Here is a 12,205-nt window from a genome sequence, read left to right on the forward strand (position 1 = left end):
ACTGGTCAAGCAGTCGACTGAATGGTCGACTGGTCAGTCGGACACTTAGCATATTACACTTTTATTATACAGGATTTTAAAAGTGTAAATGAGATTATGTCACTCCCCCTTGAAGCTCCCCATGTAGCACTGAAGAAAATCTACTCTCCTTATTTGGGCTTACAAAGTTCTCCATGACCTTCCCCCTTCTCTGAGCTTTTTTTTGTGGTCCTGTTCTCACCAGAGCTCACTCTGTTGTAGCCACATGCCCAACTTATTTGCAATTAAATCCTGTGCACTGAGTATTCCCTCTGCCTAGAGAGCTCTACCTCCTTATCCTCATGAGATTGTTTCCTTCCTGACATTCTAGTTGCAGCCTAAATGCCACCTTCTCAGAGAGGGCTTTCCTGTTACTTTCCTTCACATTGCTACTGTAAATCTTTCCATAGCATTTATCACTCTCTGACCCATTAGGCTCTCAGCTTCATGTAGGGTACTGTACAAGTTCTAGTCATCACTGTAGTCACAAGATCTAGAACAGTGCCTGTCTATGACAGATTTAATACTATTTCTTGAAAGACTATTTTTTGCTTTATATTGGGGTATATATTTTTTGTAGTTTGTATCTTCAACAAGACTTACTCTAATTAATTATCTGAGGACACTAATTAATGGTAGGTTGTGCCAGTTTTTTTCATGTGTTCGTATTTGAAATTTGGTATAGCTGAAACATTCATGTTTTATAACAAAGAGATGGATGATGAGATTATATTAAACTGTATAGTGATCCCTACAAAATTGACATGAAAAACAAAAAAGAGAAAAAAAAACACACGAAAGAGTGTACTGATACCTCATGATGCACTAAAATGATATTCATGGTTATTTAACCTTAACCTTTAGGTCAGAACCCATGATAATGAGGGCATTTTTCTATGGGTATTTCTTTTGCACTACAAATAATTTCTGAATTTGTGTTCAGATGACTCATTGGTTACTACAGATGTAGCCTAACTACTAGCAGAGGTAAAACAATGAAACTATGCTACTTTCTCTATTATTAAGGAGCATTCCATATAAATTCCCTAGCTAAAGAGATGCCACCAAAAGTCTTTCACTTGATTTAAATCAAGTGAAAGATCAGATTGTTGAGTATATTTGCTTATGTGGTTATTGTCCCTGGCTGGTATAATTTAAAGCCTTTCCTATCTAATAAAAGAGTAATATGCAAATTAACTGTCACTCCGACACAAAGATGGCGGCACCCATAGCCACAAGATGGCAGTGTCCAGTCCTCTCAGCCCCGCTGGAGACCTCCAGTCCCGAGGAGGGGGGAGCAGCTGTTGAGAGCAGGGCCTGCTTGGCCGTTGCCCGTGGTGACCCGGGAGTGGTCAAGCGGGCCCCGCAGACAGCAGAGAACCACAGGGAGCGGGCCTAAGCCGTCAGTAGGACATCCCCTGAGGGCTCCCGGATTGGAGAGGTGCAGGTTGAGCTGAGGGACCCTCCGCCCTCTGTGCACAAATTTTATGCACTGAGCCTCTAGTCCTATATAATAAAAGGCTAATATGCAAACCAAACAAATGGCAGAATGACCAGTCACTATGACGCACACTGACCACAAGGGGACAGACACTCAATCAGTGCACTCTCACAGGGGGAGTGCCACTCAGCCAGAAGCCCTGAGCTGGGCTCTTGGCTGGTGAGTGCAGTGGCAGTGGCGGGAGCCTCTCCTGCCTCTGTGGCAGTCTGACATCCCCCAAGGGCTCCCGGACTGTGAGAGGGTGCAGAGTTTTGTAGCATATTCTCTCTCTCTCCCCTACCCTATTTCCTCCTCCTTATCCCCTTCCTCCTCCCCCTCCTCCTCTCTCTCTCTTATTCACACACACACACACACACACACACACACACACACACACACACACACACACTTTGTCTTTATGGAAAGAATTATATCCTAAGATGTTTGCTCAAAAAAGAGGCCAGTTCTGTCAGTGTTTGAGATTAAGAAAGTCTCTGCCATTTAGTGCTAACTCTTATACTTTATTTACTATACCTTTTAAACTTAAATTTCCCAGTAATATTCTGAAAATAAAGCAGCATAAGCAATAATATTTTTAAAAAATCCTGACTTCTAAATCTTTGGAATTTCCTCTACTTTCTTGCTGAGAGCAAGTCTCACATGGTACAGAATGAATGAATGAATGAATGAACTAATGGAAAAATTAATTACTCCTAAGACTAGCAAGCAAGTGTATAAATGTCTTCAAGAAGTCAGACCACCTTGCACATTATAAATATTAGAAATAACACATGTGCCATAAGAAGCATGATACCTAATCCAATTAAATGTTTTTTTTAAATATGGTAGCAAATCTTACAATGTTAATGAGGAATGCACCTAGAAGCTGAAGCAACGTGCATGGTCACTATTGTGTTGTCGTGACATGTAGAAGAACTAAAATTCAAACATCCAAGGCAGTTGAGTCCTGAGTAGTAACATATTATTTGTTTTCTTTTTTTTCAAGCATAAGAAACAAATACTTGGACTCAACATATATATGTTTACACATGTACCTGGCACTTAGGAACTGCTCAACTCATTAGCTAGTGTCATTAGGTGGTTTAAGAGGCATTTCTTGTCTATTGTTACAGGATAAATATTTTGATGCTGTTTCTGTCTCTTTGAACTCATCATAAGAATACCAGATCAGTGATACCCAGAAAAGAAACAAGACAAACCTTTAAAGAAACCTCTGTCTTGATTATGTCCTGCCCCTGTGTCACTAGGGATGTTGCTATGGCCAGGGTTATACTACAAAGAGTAACAGGCTGTCAGGGAGCAATAAGAAAGGAGTGAAGGAGAGTAAGTGACCAGTGTGGAGCCCCAAAGCCATGTAATGGTGGCTTCCACTAGCTTAAGCTAATCCCTTCTGTGGAAACTGTGACACAAAATCATTCTACTTCTTTTGTGATTGAGTTTTTCAAGCTGGCTTTGTTCCTTTCTAGAGAGTAAATGCTTTGCAATGTCCCCACACAAGAAACTTTTCAAACGTGGAGAAAATTGGTGACATTCGGGCTCACGGTTTCTGAGTAGCTTCTATGTATCGGTGTGGGCATTGATGTTGGGAACACAGATGACTTCAATCAGTAGGAATTCATCATCTCTGCTTTTAAATGATTACCTGTGAGCATCAATATTTCTGATGGATGCAATCATGCAGATGGCAGGTTCTCATTTTCCAGCGGCTCTGAACAATGAGGAGTTCAAAACACCTGAAATCCTCTTTGTGAAGTCAAAGATAACATTTGGCTTGGTGAAGGAGAATTCCTGTAAATTGAATTTTTTGAATGATATTTGAAGTCTGTGAATTTTTTCATTTCCATATTCTAACAGAAAGTGAGCCCATCTGATGATTTGACTGGCATGATAGATGAGCCCCTTGCTTAACTATTGTAACACCTATTCCTAGGAGGCAGGTGGAAGATGAGATAATTACTCTTAGGGTGCCAGCAGGAAAAATAGCTTAGCTTTGATATTTTTCAGCTTTTCAAAAGCGAACAGAGGTGAGGATATGAAAAGAGAATTCCATCTCATCTTTCTCCCACTACTCCCTCCTACAACTTTGCTAGTGCCAAGGTGCCTATGTGGTGGATTTACACAGGTAACAGAGGATGTGCCTTTGGGATTAAACAGAGGTCACTGAGAGAACAAGTCAGCTCATGCCAGGGTATTTGTAATTTAAAAATACTTGAAGCTTCACTTTTGTAGTTTCCAGTCCCCCCATTTCAATTGTATTAATAAGGACATCACAATTATTCATCACAATATTTCCAGTGTGGCTCAGTGTTTGGAACATCAGTCCGAACACCAAAGGGTTTCCAGTTCCATTCCCATCCCTGGTCAGAGTGTGTGCAGGAGGCAACCAGTAAATGTGTCTCTCACATCAATGTTTCTCTCTCTCTCCATCTCTCTCTGAAAATCAATGGAAAAAAATATCCTCAGGTGAGGATTAACAAAAAAGAAAAAAGAAATTAAAATTTGCACAGAGATCTGCTCTCAGTGAGGGAGGTAAATAAACCGTATTTCTATTTTTGTAGAAGCCAGGGAAAAGGCATTATAGTGCAGTGGCTGTGGAATTGAGCCTCTGTGGAATTGTGGAATGGAGTTTATAGAATTAGAGATCTGATACTAATCTTTCTATTTGGAAGAACCTAAACAAATAAAAAAGTAAGACAAAAAATTATTAAAAAGGAAAGTAATAAAGAGACACATTGTCCAGTTCAAATGAGTCGATTAAGTAATATCTTTAAAATGCAAGTCTAATTGTGAAGTGTGATGTTTTATTTGCCTTTCAATGATGCACAGATACTTAGAAAACACCTGATATTGAAAGTTCCTTTTGATATTCTAAGGAGAGTAAATGTTTGTCTGATACTTTACTATTTTTTTTAAAAAAATGGGATGTCTCAGCCCTGGCCAGTTTGGTTCAGTGGATAGAGTGTCAACCTGTGGACTGAAAGCTCTTGGGTTTGATTCTGATCAAGGGCACATGCCCAGGTTGCAGACTCCATCCCCAGTAGGGGGCATGCAAGAGGCAGCTGATCAATGATTCTCTCATCACTGATGTTTCTATCGCTCCCTTTCCCTTTCTCTCTGAAATCAATAAAAATATATTAAAGAAAGGGATGTTTCAGGAAAAGTAGAATTATCAGCCTTTGTTTGTGGGGCAATTCACCTGTTTTTACTTTTCAGTTATAATTCACAGTATCTTTTCTCTATGAAAAATTATTATTCCTAGTCACACAGAAATGACGGCATTTTTCTCAAGATTTTTCTACATGCCTTCGTACTCTCTAGATTACACTGACATCTGTAATTGCAATCAGCTGTTATATAAAGTGATGTGGTTCTGGAGGCTGTTGGTGTGTTTGTTATTGACATACCATAAAGAACTTGTTTTTCTTTATCATTTTATGGATAATAAGGCTGATTACTGGTGTAAATTTTATATTTGACATGAAATCTCATACATACAGAACTCTGAGTTCTAGTTTCACTCCCATTAATCATAACAGCCCCTCACATGCATCCCCCACTAAACACACACGCATACACACACACACACACACACACACACACACACACACGGGGGGGGGGGGGAGGGGGGGGAGAGAGAGAGAGAGAGAGAGAGAGAGAGAGAGGGAGAGAGAGAGATATTTTATATCAACATATGTAATGCTTCTTGCTTAGTCAAACTGCATGATTTTAAAAATTGACCACACCTGGCCTGGAGAGGTTGTGTTGTGCCAGATTTCAAAGTTCCCAAGACCCCCAGGGAGCCAGTCAGTCCGATGCAAAAGCAAAGAGTCATTTACTTCAAACCTAGGTTTGGCTCCCCTGCCACACTCACCGATGCAGCGGTAAGCTCCAGTGGCCGAGAGAGAGAGACGCCTGATGGGACAGGGGGTTTTAAAGGGGGGTGGAGTGAGGGCAGGAGAGGGGACTGTGGTCCCCGCTGATTGGCCAGGCGCGAGTCGGTCATAGTGATGGCGTGCACTTCCCTTGATTATTATTGGTTAGTCCAGAGAAATCCTGGGTGTGGCTAGTAGCGGCTTCTTCCCGTGAGGAAGCACATGGCACCATCCCAAAATGGAGGACCCAAGGCAAGATGGAGGGCGCACATGGCTCCGTCCCAAGATGGAGGACCCAAGGCAAGATGGAGGACGCAGTCCTTGCCCGGCTCCTGCCGCTGCCGCTCGAACTCACCACAAGGCAGGACGGCCCCCCGCACAGCACCCGCAGCTGGCCTGCGGTCAGACTGGGACTCCAGCGCGTCTGGGCGGCACAGGCCCAGCAAACGGGGTGCGGCCGGTGGAGCGGCCCAGCTCTGGAGGAGCGGCATCCGCTCGGAGCAGGCCCGCCCATGGGGCCGGTGCACTGCAGCATGGCGGCCTCCCCGAGCTAGGGCACGCGCCCCACTCCGCTGCCGCCGCTGCACTGAGCCCGGTCCGGGGGGCAGCGGGCGGGTGGCAGCCCACGCCGGGCTCCCGCCGTGGGCTGGGGAGCCAATGCCCCCCCCATGGGGCCCAGCGGCTGGCCCACGCAGGCCTGGCCCCCCGACCGGGCCCCAAGGGCCGCATGGACCCCCGGCCCCAGCGCGGGCAAGCGGGGAGCCGACCACAGGGGAAGGGAGGGAAGAGCCAGGCGGTGAGGCCTTCCGCTCCCATGACCTCCCCCGCGGTCGGTCGCCGCCCGGCCCCACCGCTCGGCCCGCCGCCGGCCACTACGCAGCCGGTCTGGTCCGGACACTCGGACCCGCTCCGGGGAGGCCGGCGGCCGCGGAGGGATCCCAGAGCCCAGCGGCCAGACTCCTCCTCCCGCACCGCCCGGAGAGGCGGGCGGCGCGCCTTTCAGTTGTTGGTTAGATTCCAGGTCAGGACACATGCCTGGGTTTTGGGCTTGATTCTTTGTAGGGGGAGTGCCAGAGGCAGCTGATTGATGTTGCTCTCACACAGAGGTTTCTCTTTATTTTCTCTCTCTCTCTCTCTCTCTCTCTCTTTCTCTCTTTCTCTCTCTCTCTCACACACACACACACACAGACACACAAACAAATAAAACTATTCTTCAAAAAAAATTAACCACACCTGATGTCTTTTGGATGATACTATTAATGTAAGAAACATTTAAATCTGTGAAGAATTTTTGTTAGTTCATTTGAGCCAAACTGTCGACAATTGCCGGGAAGCAGAATCTCAATGGATTGAGGTAATGCTCCAGAGAATGGCAGTACCTTCCTTTATATATTACAATCAAAAGACATAAGTGGGTTACATAAAATCTATTAGTGATAGATTAGGGAGGCGGGCAAAAGCAAAGTGGGGAAACCTCTGGGATTGGATGAAAAGTATAATGACAGACACATATTTTTTATATAGGTGGTACAGGATAGTTAACAGTCAACAATTAACTCAATAGCAATGAAGGGATTGGTGGTCTAGGCAGAGCAGTGCCTGTGCTAGGAAGGGTCTGAAAGAAGAAAAATTACTTTGACATTCCAATGATATATGTTACCTTAGATGCAAAAAGACAATAGGCTCAATTAAGGTAAAGATTGACCTTTGTCAGGGAAGATATCAGCCTAGGACATGACTAACCACCATAAACTGCTTTTTAATTTAAAAAGTATTAATTTCAGACCATCTTTTGAGGTTACTTTAGGTCTCTGAGTTTTCAAGGCCAACACACAGGCCTTCCCTGAAGTAGTCAGGTTAGCATGTGACCCATTTTTGCCCACAATACAGAGGCCAATAAGAATAAATAAATAAAAAGTTTTGTAATATATTAGGCTCTGGGCCTTTACCCAGATAGTATGGCAGTTTTCAGTCTGAATATTGTTATTGCAAGTCTGCGTAGGATTTGGAGTTTTCAACTGCACCATTTTTCAACATCGCTATGGTATTTTTATTAGTGAGACTAGGCAGGAAAACAAGAGCCTTTTACCTTATGATCAATGATTGATTCTTTATCAAACTTTTGCCTGGAACAGGTTTCTGGTTATTCCTGTTTACTCCCGTAGAGTTATTTTTGATATTTTGACTGCTTTTTGTTTTTTTCTGGAAGTCAGGTGTATCACTTTAATGAGTTTTTTTTTTTTTTAGTAAAATATGTATGCTTTGAATTACATTCTGATTTCGTGCAAAGCTTGTACTCATGAAAATAATTTGCAAAAAATACTTGCAACATAATTGGATTTGGGAACTAAATTTCTTGGAGGAAAAGCAAGGCTGTATGATTTTCTAATCTTGAGGGAGTGCTTTTAGGATAGTGTTAAAACATAGCAAAACCAGCTACTTAAAGTAATAGTATATGTAGCATTCAGTTATAGTATTGAATATTGTTAGTTAAATAGTAAAATTAATATTGATTAATTATGGTAGAAATTCTTAACAACATTAAGAAAAGTGACAGGAAAATACAGACAACATAAATTATTCTTTTAGTTCATAATATTGTGCAAATTCAATAGAAGACTTACTGGGAGGATTATCAGTTGTATTCTTATGGTGACAGTTATTGGAAGTTCTGTGAATTATATAGACATTATACGCACTTAATAGTTGTGATTTACCGTCATTTTGTTTCAAGTTTACAGATGGATCGGTAACATACATAGTGAACAAATATGTATCTCAATGTTATTTATTGGGAAATACAATTTGGTGATATGACTCAGTATTTGCCTAAAATTGTATTATATATGAAACAAATGGAAAACTCAATGATTATATTGAACAGAAAAATACTTTTTAAAAATTTGGATAATCATTTTAGGAATTGGCATTCTCTCTGCTGAATCCAGCGAAGGCACATTTGGAAACCAAAGTCCAACAGATTTGGATGCTCTGTATTTTTCTGTTTCGTCTCCTTCTATTGTTTTTGGCTCCTAAGCTAGCTCTGTTTTCACTCTGAATGTTATACTGGCAACATGTTAATAAGAAAAGCATAGTAAAGTTGTTTATTGTCTGATAGCTATAGTTTTTTAAAATTGACATATGAACTTTTTTATATCTATGTGTACAGTGGCATGACATGGCAAAATTGTCTATTTGTTCTAAAACTCCAAATAAAAGTATCTTTCCCTCTAAATTTAAAGAGTAATGGTGTTTTCAACTGTCATCTAAAATTTTTAGTAAATTTTAGAAAGATAATGAACTTTGAGCTCAGACTCCGATTCACAAATCCCAACTCGATTAGTTATTTGACCTAAATCAGATTTTAAAAATTGCCTCTGAGCCTCAGTTTCCTCATCTCCAAAGTGGTCATGCCACGTAAGTTACACAGCAGTTGTAAGGAATGTCTTAAGGCTGCATATTAAGCACCTCACATGCTCTCAGGAACAGAACAAGGGAACAACTCCTCTCATTATTGCTTTTCTCCAGAGTTGCGTCTCTTGCTCTTAAGCATTACAGTTGTCAAATCTACTTGGTGTGTGTGTCCAGCTTTCCTAGGTGTGACAACCAAAAACTATTGGCTTTCTTTGTATTTGGCTTAATTTCTGGGAATATCTATGTTATTAATGATTAAATTTTGTTCCTAAAGGTTATGATTGCAGGATATTTATACGTTGCATTAACCATAATATTCGATATATCAGAATACCTTATTCTCATTTGGATAATGAATAATTTACTATGTGAATAGCATTCATTGGTGAAATAGACAGAAACATATAATCTGGTTAACCATCAAGATGAACATTTCATTGTATCTATCTTTCTTTCAAAGGTGCTGCATTCTGAATGGATTTTATTGCTATAAAAAGATCCAAGGGCATTAACTAAAGGTTACCCTAAGCTAAATCTGGAATACGTATTGTTTCCTCAGATAAATTTTAGCAGATAACTGAATAAGAATTTTATGGCAAGATATGGCTCCTGGAGTTATTCATAACACAAAGTAGTTACATAAATAGTCCAATTATGATGTTGACTTAGATAGATTAGCATTGAAAATTGCAGGAATATTTTACATTAAAATGTGGGGAAAACTTTAATAGTCAGAGATTATAACCAATTTTACCTTCTAGAAAGCAATTCTGATAAGAAGACTACAGTGGCTAAATAATACTAAAATAACCCAAAGCAAATCTTCTAATGGACAGAAATAAATGTACTCTGAAATCACAAAGAACATTGTAAAGTTGCCATTTCAGGTTAAATTAATGGAAAACACTTGTATCACAAAAAAGAGAGAATCAAGCATACTCCTAGAGAAAGAAAAAAACACACACATGCATTGCCATTATTAACGGTTTTATGAAAACAAATAATATTTCCCTATTGTAACATGATTTGGTATGATAGATTTGGATTTTTATTGTTTCATAAAGCATTTTGATAATATGTAATGGGAACTTAATAGTACATAGCTTGCAAAGTAAGTTCTGTATTCCAAAATAAGGGCATCCTAATAAAAAGGTTCTATTCCAGTTACTTTATGTAGGAAGTTTATTTCCTCCTTTGGAACTTTCTGAAATTACTTCTATATAATAGTTGGGAATTTAATGATGGCAGTTATTTGAAGTCTTCCATTTTGTGCTATGCATGACCAAAAGAGACCATGAAAGCTCTTTCCTTCTTTTTCCCAACGCAGCCTCTGTTTGTAGCCAGTATAACTTTACTGCTTAAGGACCACCCTGGAGCTAAGTCACTGGGGCTGTGTGGTAGGCAGGATAAAGGCCCCCCAAAGATGCCTGTGTCCTGCTACTCAGAACTGTGACTGTTACCTTACAGGGCTATCTGAGTCCGTGTGGGCTGCTATAGCACAATAGCGTAGACTCAGGGAGAGGGGCTTAGAAATAACAGGCCTATCAATAACATAAATTTGTTCCTCACAGTTCTGGGAGCTGGAAGTCTGCGGTCAGGTGTCAGCATGGTCAGGTTCTGATGAGGACCCTTTCCAGGTGTCAGATGATCATTTTTTTATACCCCGACATAGCGACGAAGGCAAGGCAGAACTTTCTGGTGGCTCTTTCTAAGGGCATTTATTCCACTCATGAGCGCACTTCTCTCATGATCTCCCTACCTCACCTCTTAATGCCATCACCTTGGAGGCTAGAATTTCAGCATATCAATTTTATGGGGAAACAGACGTTCAGTCAGTAACATTGGCAAAAGAGGCTTTGAAGATGTGATCAAGATGGGAGATTTCACTGGGTTATCAGGGGGCCCAGTCTAATTACATGAGTTCTTAAGAGTGCACCGCCTTTCCCTGCTGGTCAGAGATGCGATAGGAGGACAGTTCCCTAGTGTGAGAGGGACTCACCTCTGAGGTCAGACAAAGGGGCTCATGAGCTAAGGAACGTGGTGGCCTTTAAAAACTGGGAAAGACCTTTTGGTTATAACCAGCAGGAAATGAAGTCTGAGCTTTACAACGCCGAGATTGTCCTTTTCCAATTATTGACTCCTTTGTCCTAAATTAATTGACCATATATGCATAGGTTTATATATTTTTTAAATTTAAGTTCTTTATTGTTTAATGTATTACATAAGTCTCCTTTTCCCCCCATTTATCTCTCCCCGGCCGCCCCCAATTGCCAGCACATGCCCTCACCGCTCCCCCAGCCCCCCATCTGTGTCCATTGGTTATGCTCATATGCATGCATACAAGTCCTTTGGTTGATCTCTTACTCCCTCACCCCCTGCCTTCCCTCATAGGTTGGATAGTGTAGTCGTTGCTTCTATGACTCTGGTTCTGTTTTTCTTCATCAGTTTATGTTGTTCATTATATTCCACAAATGAGTGAGATCATGTGATATTTATCTTTCTCTGACTGGCTTATTTTGCTTAGCATAATGCTCTTCAGTTCCATCCATGCTGTTGCATATGGTAAGAATTCCTTCTTTTTTACAGCAGTGTAGTATTCCATTATGTATATGTACCACAGTTTTCCAATCCACTCATCTGCTGATAGGCACTTAGGCTGTCTCCAGATCTTAGCTATTATAAATTGTGCTGCTATGAACATAGGGATGCATATATCCTTTCTGATTGGTGTTTCTGTTTTCTTCGGATATATTCTTATAAATGGGATTACTGGGTCAAATGGAAGTTCCGTTTTTAATTTTTTTGAGGAAACTCTAAACTGTTCTCCACAATGGCTGAACCAGTCTACATTCCCACCAGCAGTGCAGGAGGGTTCCTTTTTCTCCGCATCCTCTCCAGCACTTGTCAGTTTGTTGATTTGTTGATGATAGCCATTCTGACAGCTGTGAGATGGTACCTCATTGTTGTTTTGATTTGCATCTCTCAGATGATTAGTGACTTTGAGCATGTTTTTATATGTCTCTTTTCCTTCTGTATGTCCTCTTTCAAAAGGTGTCTATTTAGGTCTTTTGCCCATTTTTTGTATGGATTGTTTATCTTTCTTTTGTTGAGTTGTAGGAGTTCCCTGTAAATGTTGGAGATTAAATCCTTATCGGAGATAACATTGGCAGATATATTCTCCCATGCAGTGGGCTTTCCTGTTGTTTTGTTGATGGTTTCTTTTGCTGTGCATTTCTGAGCTTTCTATTGTGTTCTGTTTGTCAGAAGAAATGAGTTTAATTTTATCCTTTAGTGCCCCATCCAGATGCAAGAAGCTTGAGTCCACCCTACAGGATATAGTGTGTTATTACAGACTTAGCAAGAATTTTAAGAACATATTTGTTTTTGAAAATGAAGGGTC

The 12,205-nt window shown here is 40.9% G+C and overlaps 1 protein-coding gene across 2 annotated transcripts in view; it reads left to right on the top strand.

Annotated features, from left to right (window-relative positions):
• Nucleotides 1-12,205, top strand: part of TAFA2 (TAFA chemokine like family member 2) — a 469,616-nt gene that overhangs the window by 111,363 nt on the left and 346,048 nt on the right. The gene's annotated exons all lie outside the window — the stretch shown is intronic.

Source organism: Myotis myotis, unplaced genomic scaffold (assembly GCF_014108235.1).
Source record: "Myotis myotis isolate mMyoMyo1 unplaced genomic scaffold, mMyoMyo1.p scaffold_m19_p_3, whole genome shotgun sequence".
Lineage (NCBI taxonomy): Eukaryota > Metazoa > Chordata > Mammalia > Chiroptera > Vespertilionidae > Myotis > Myotis myotis.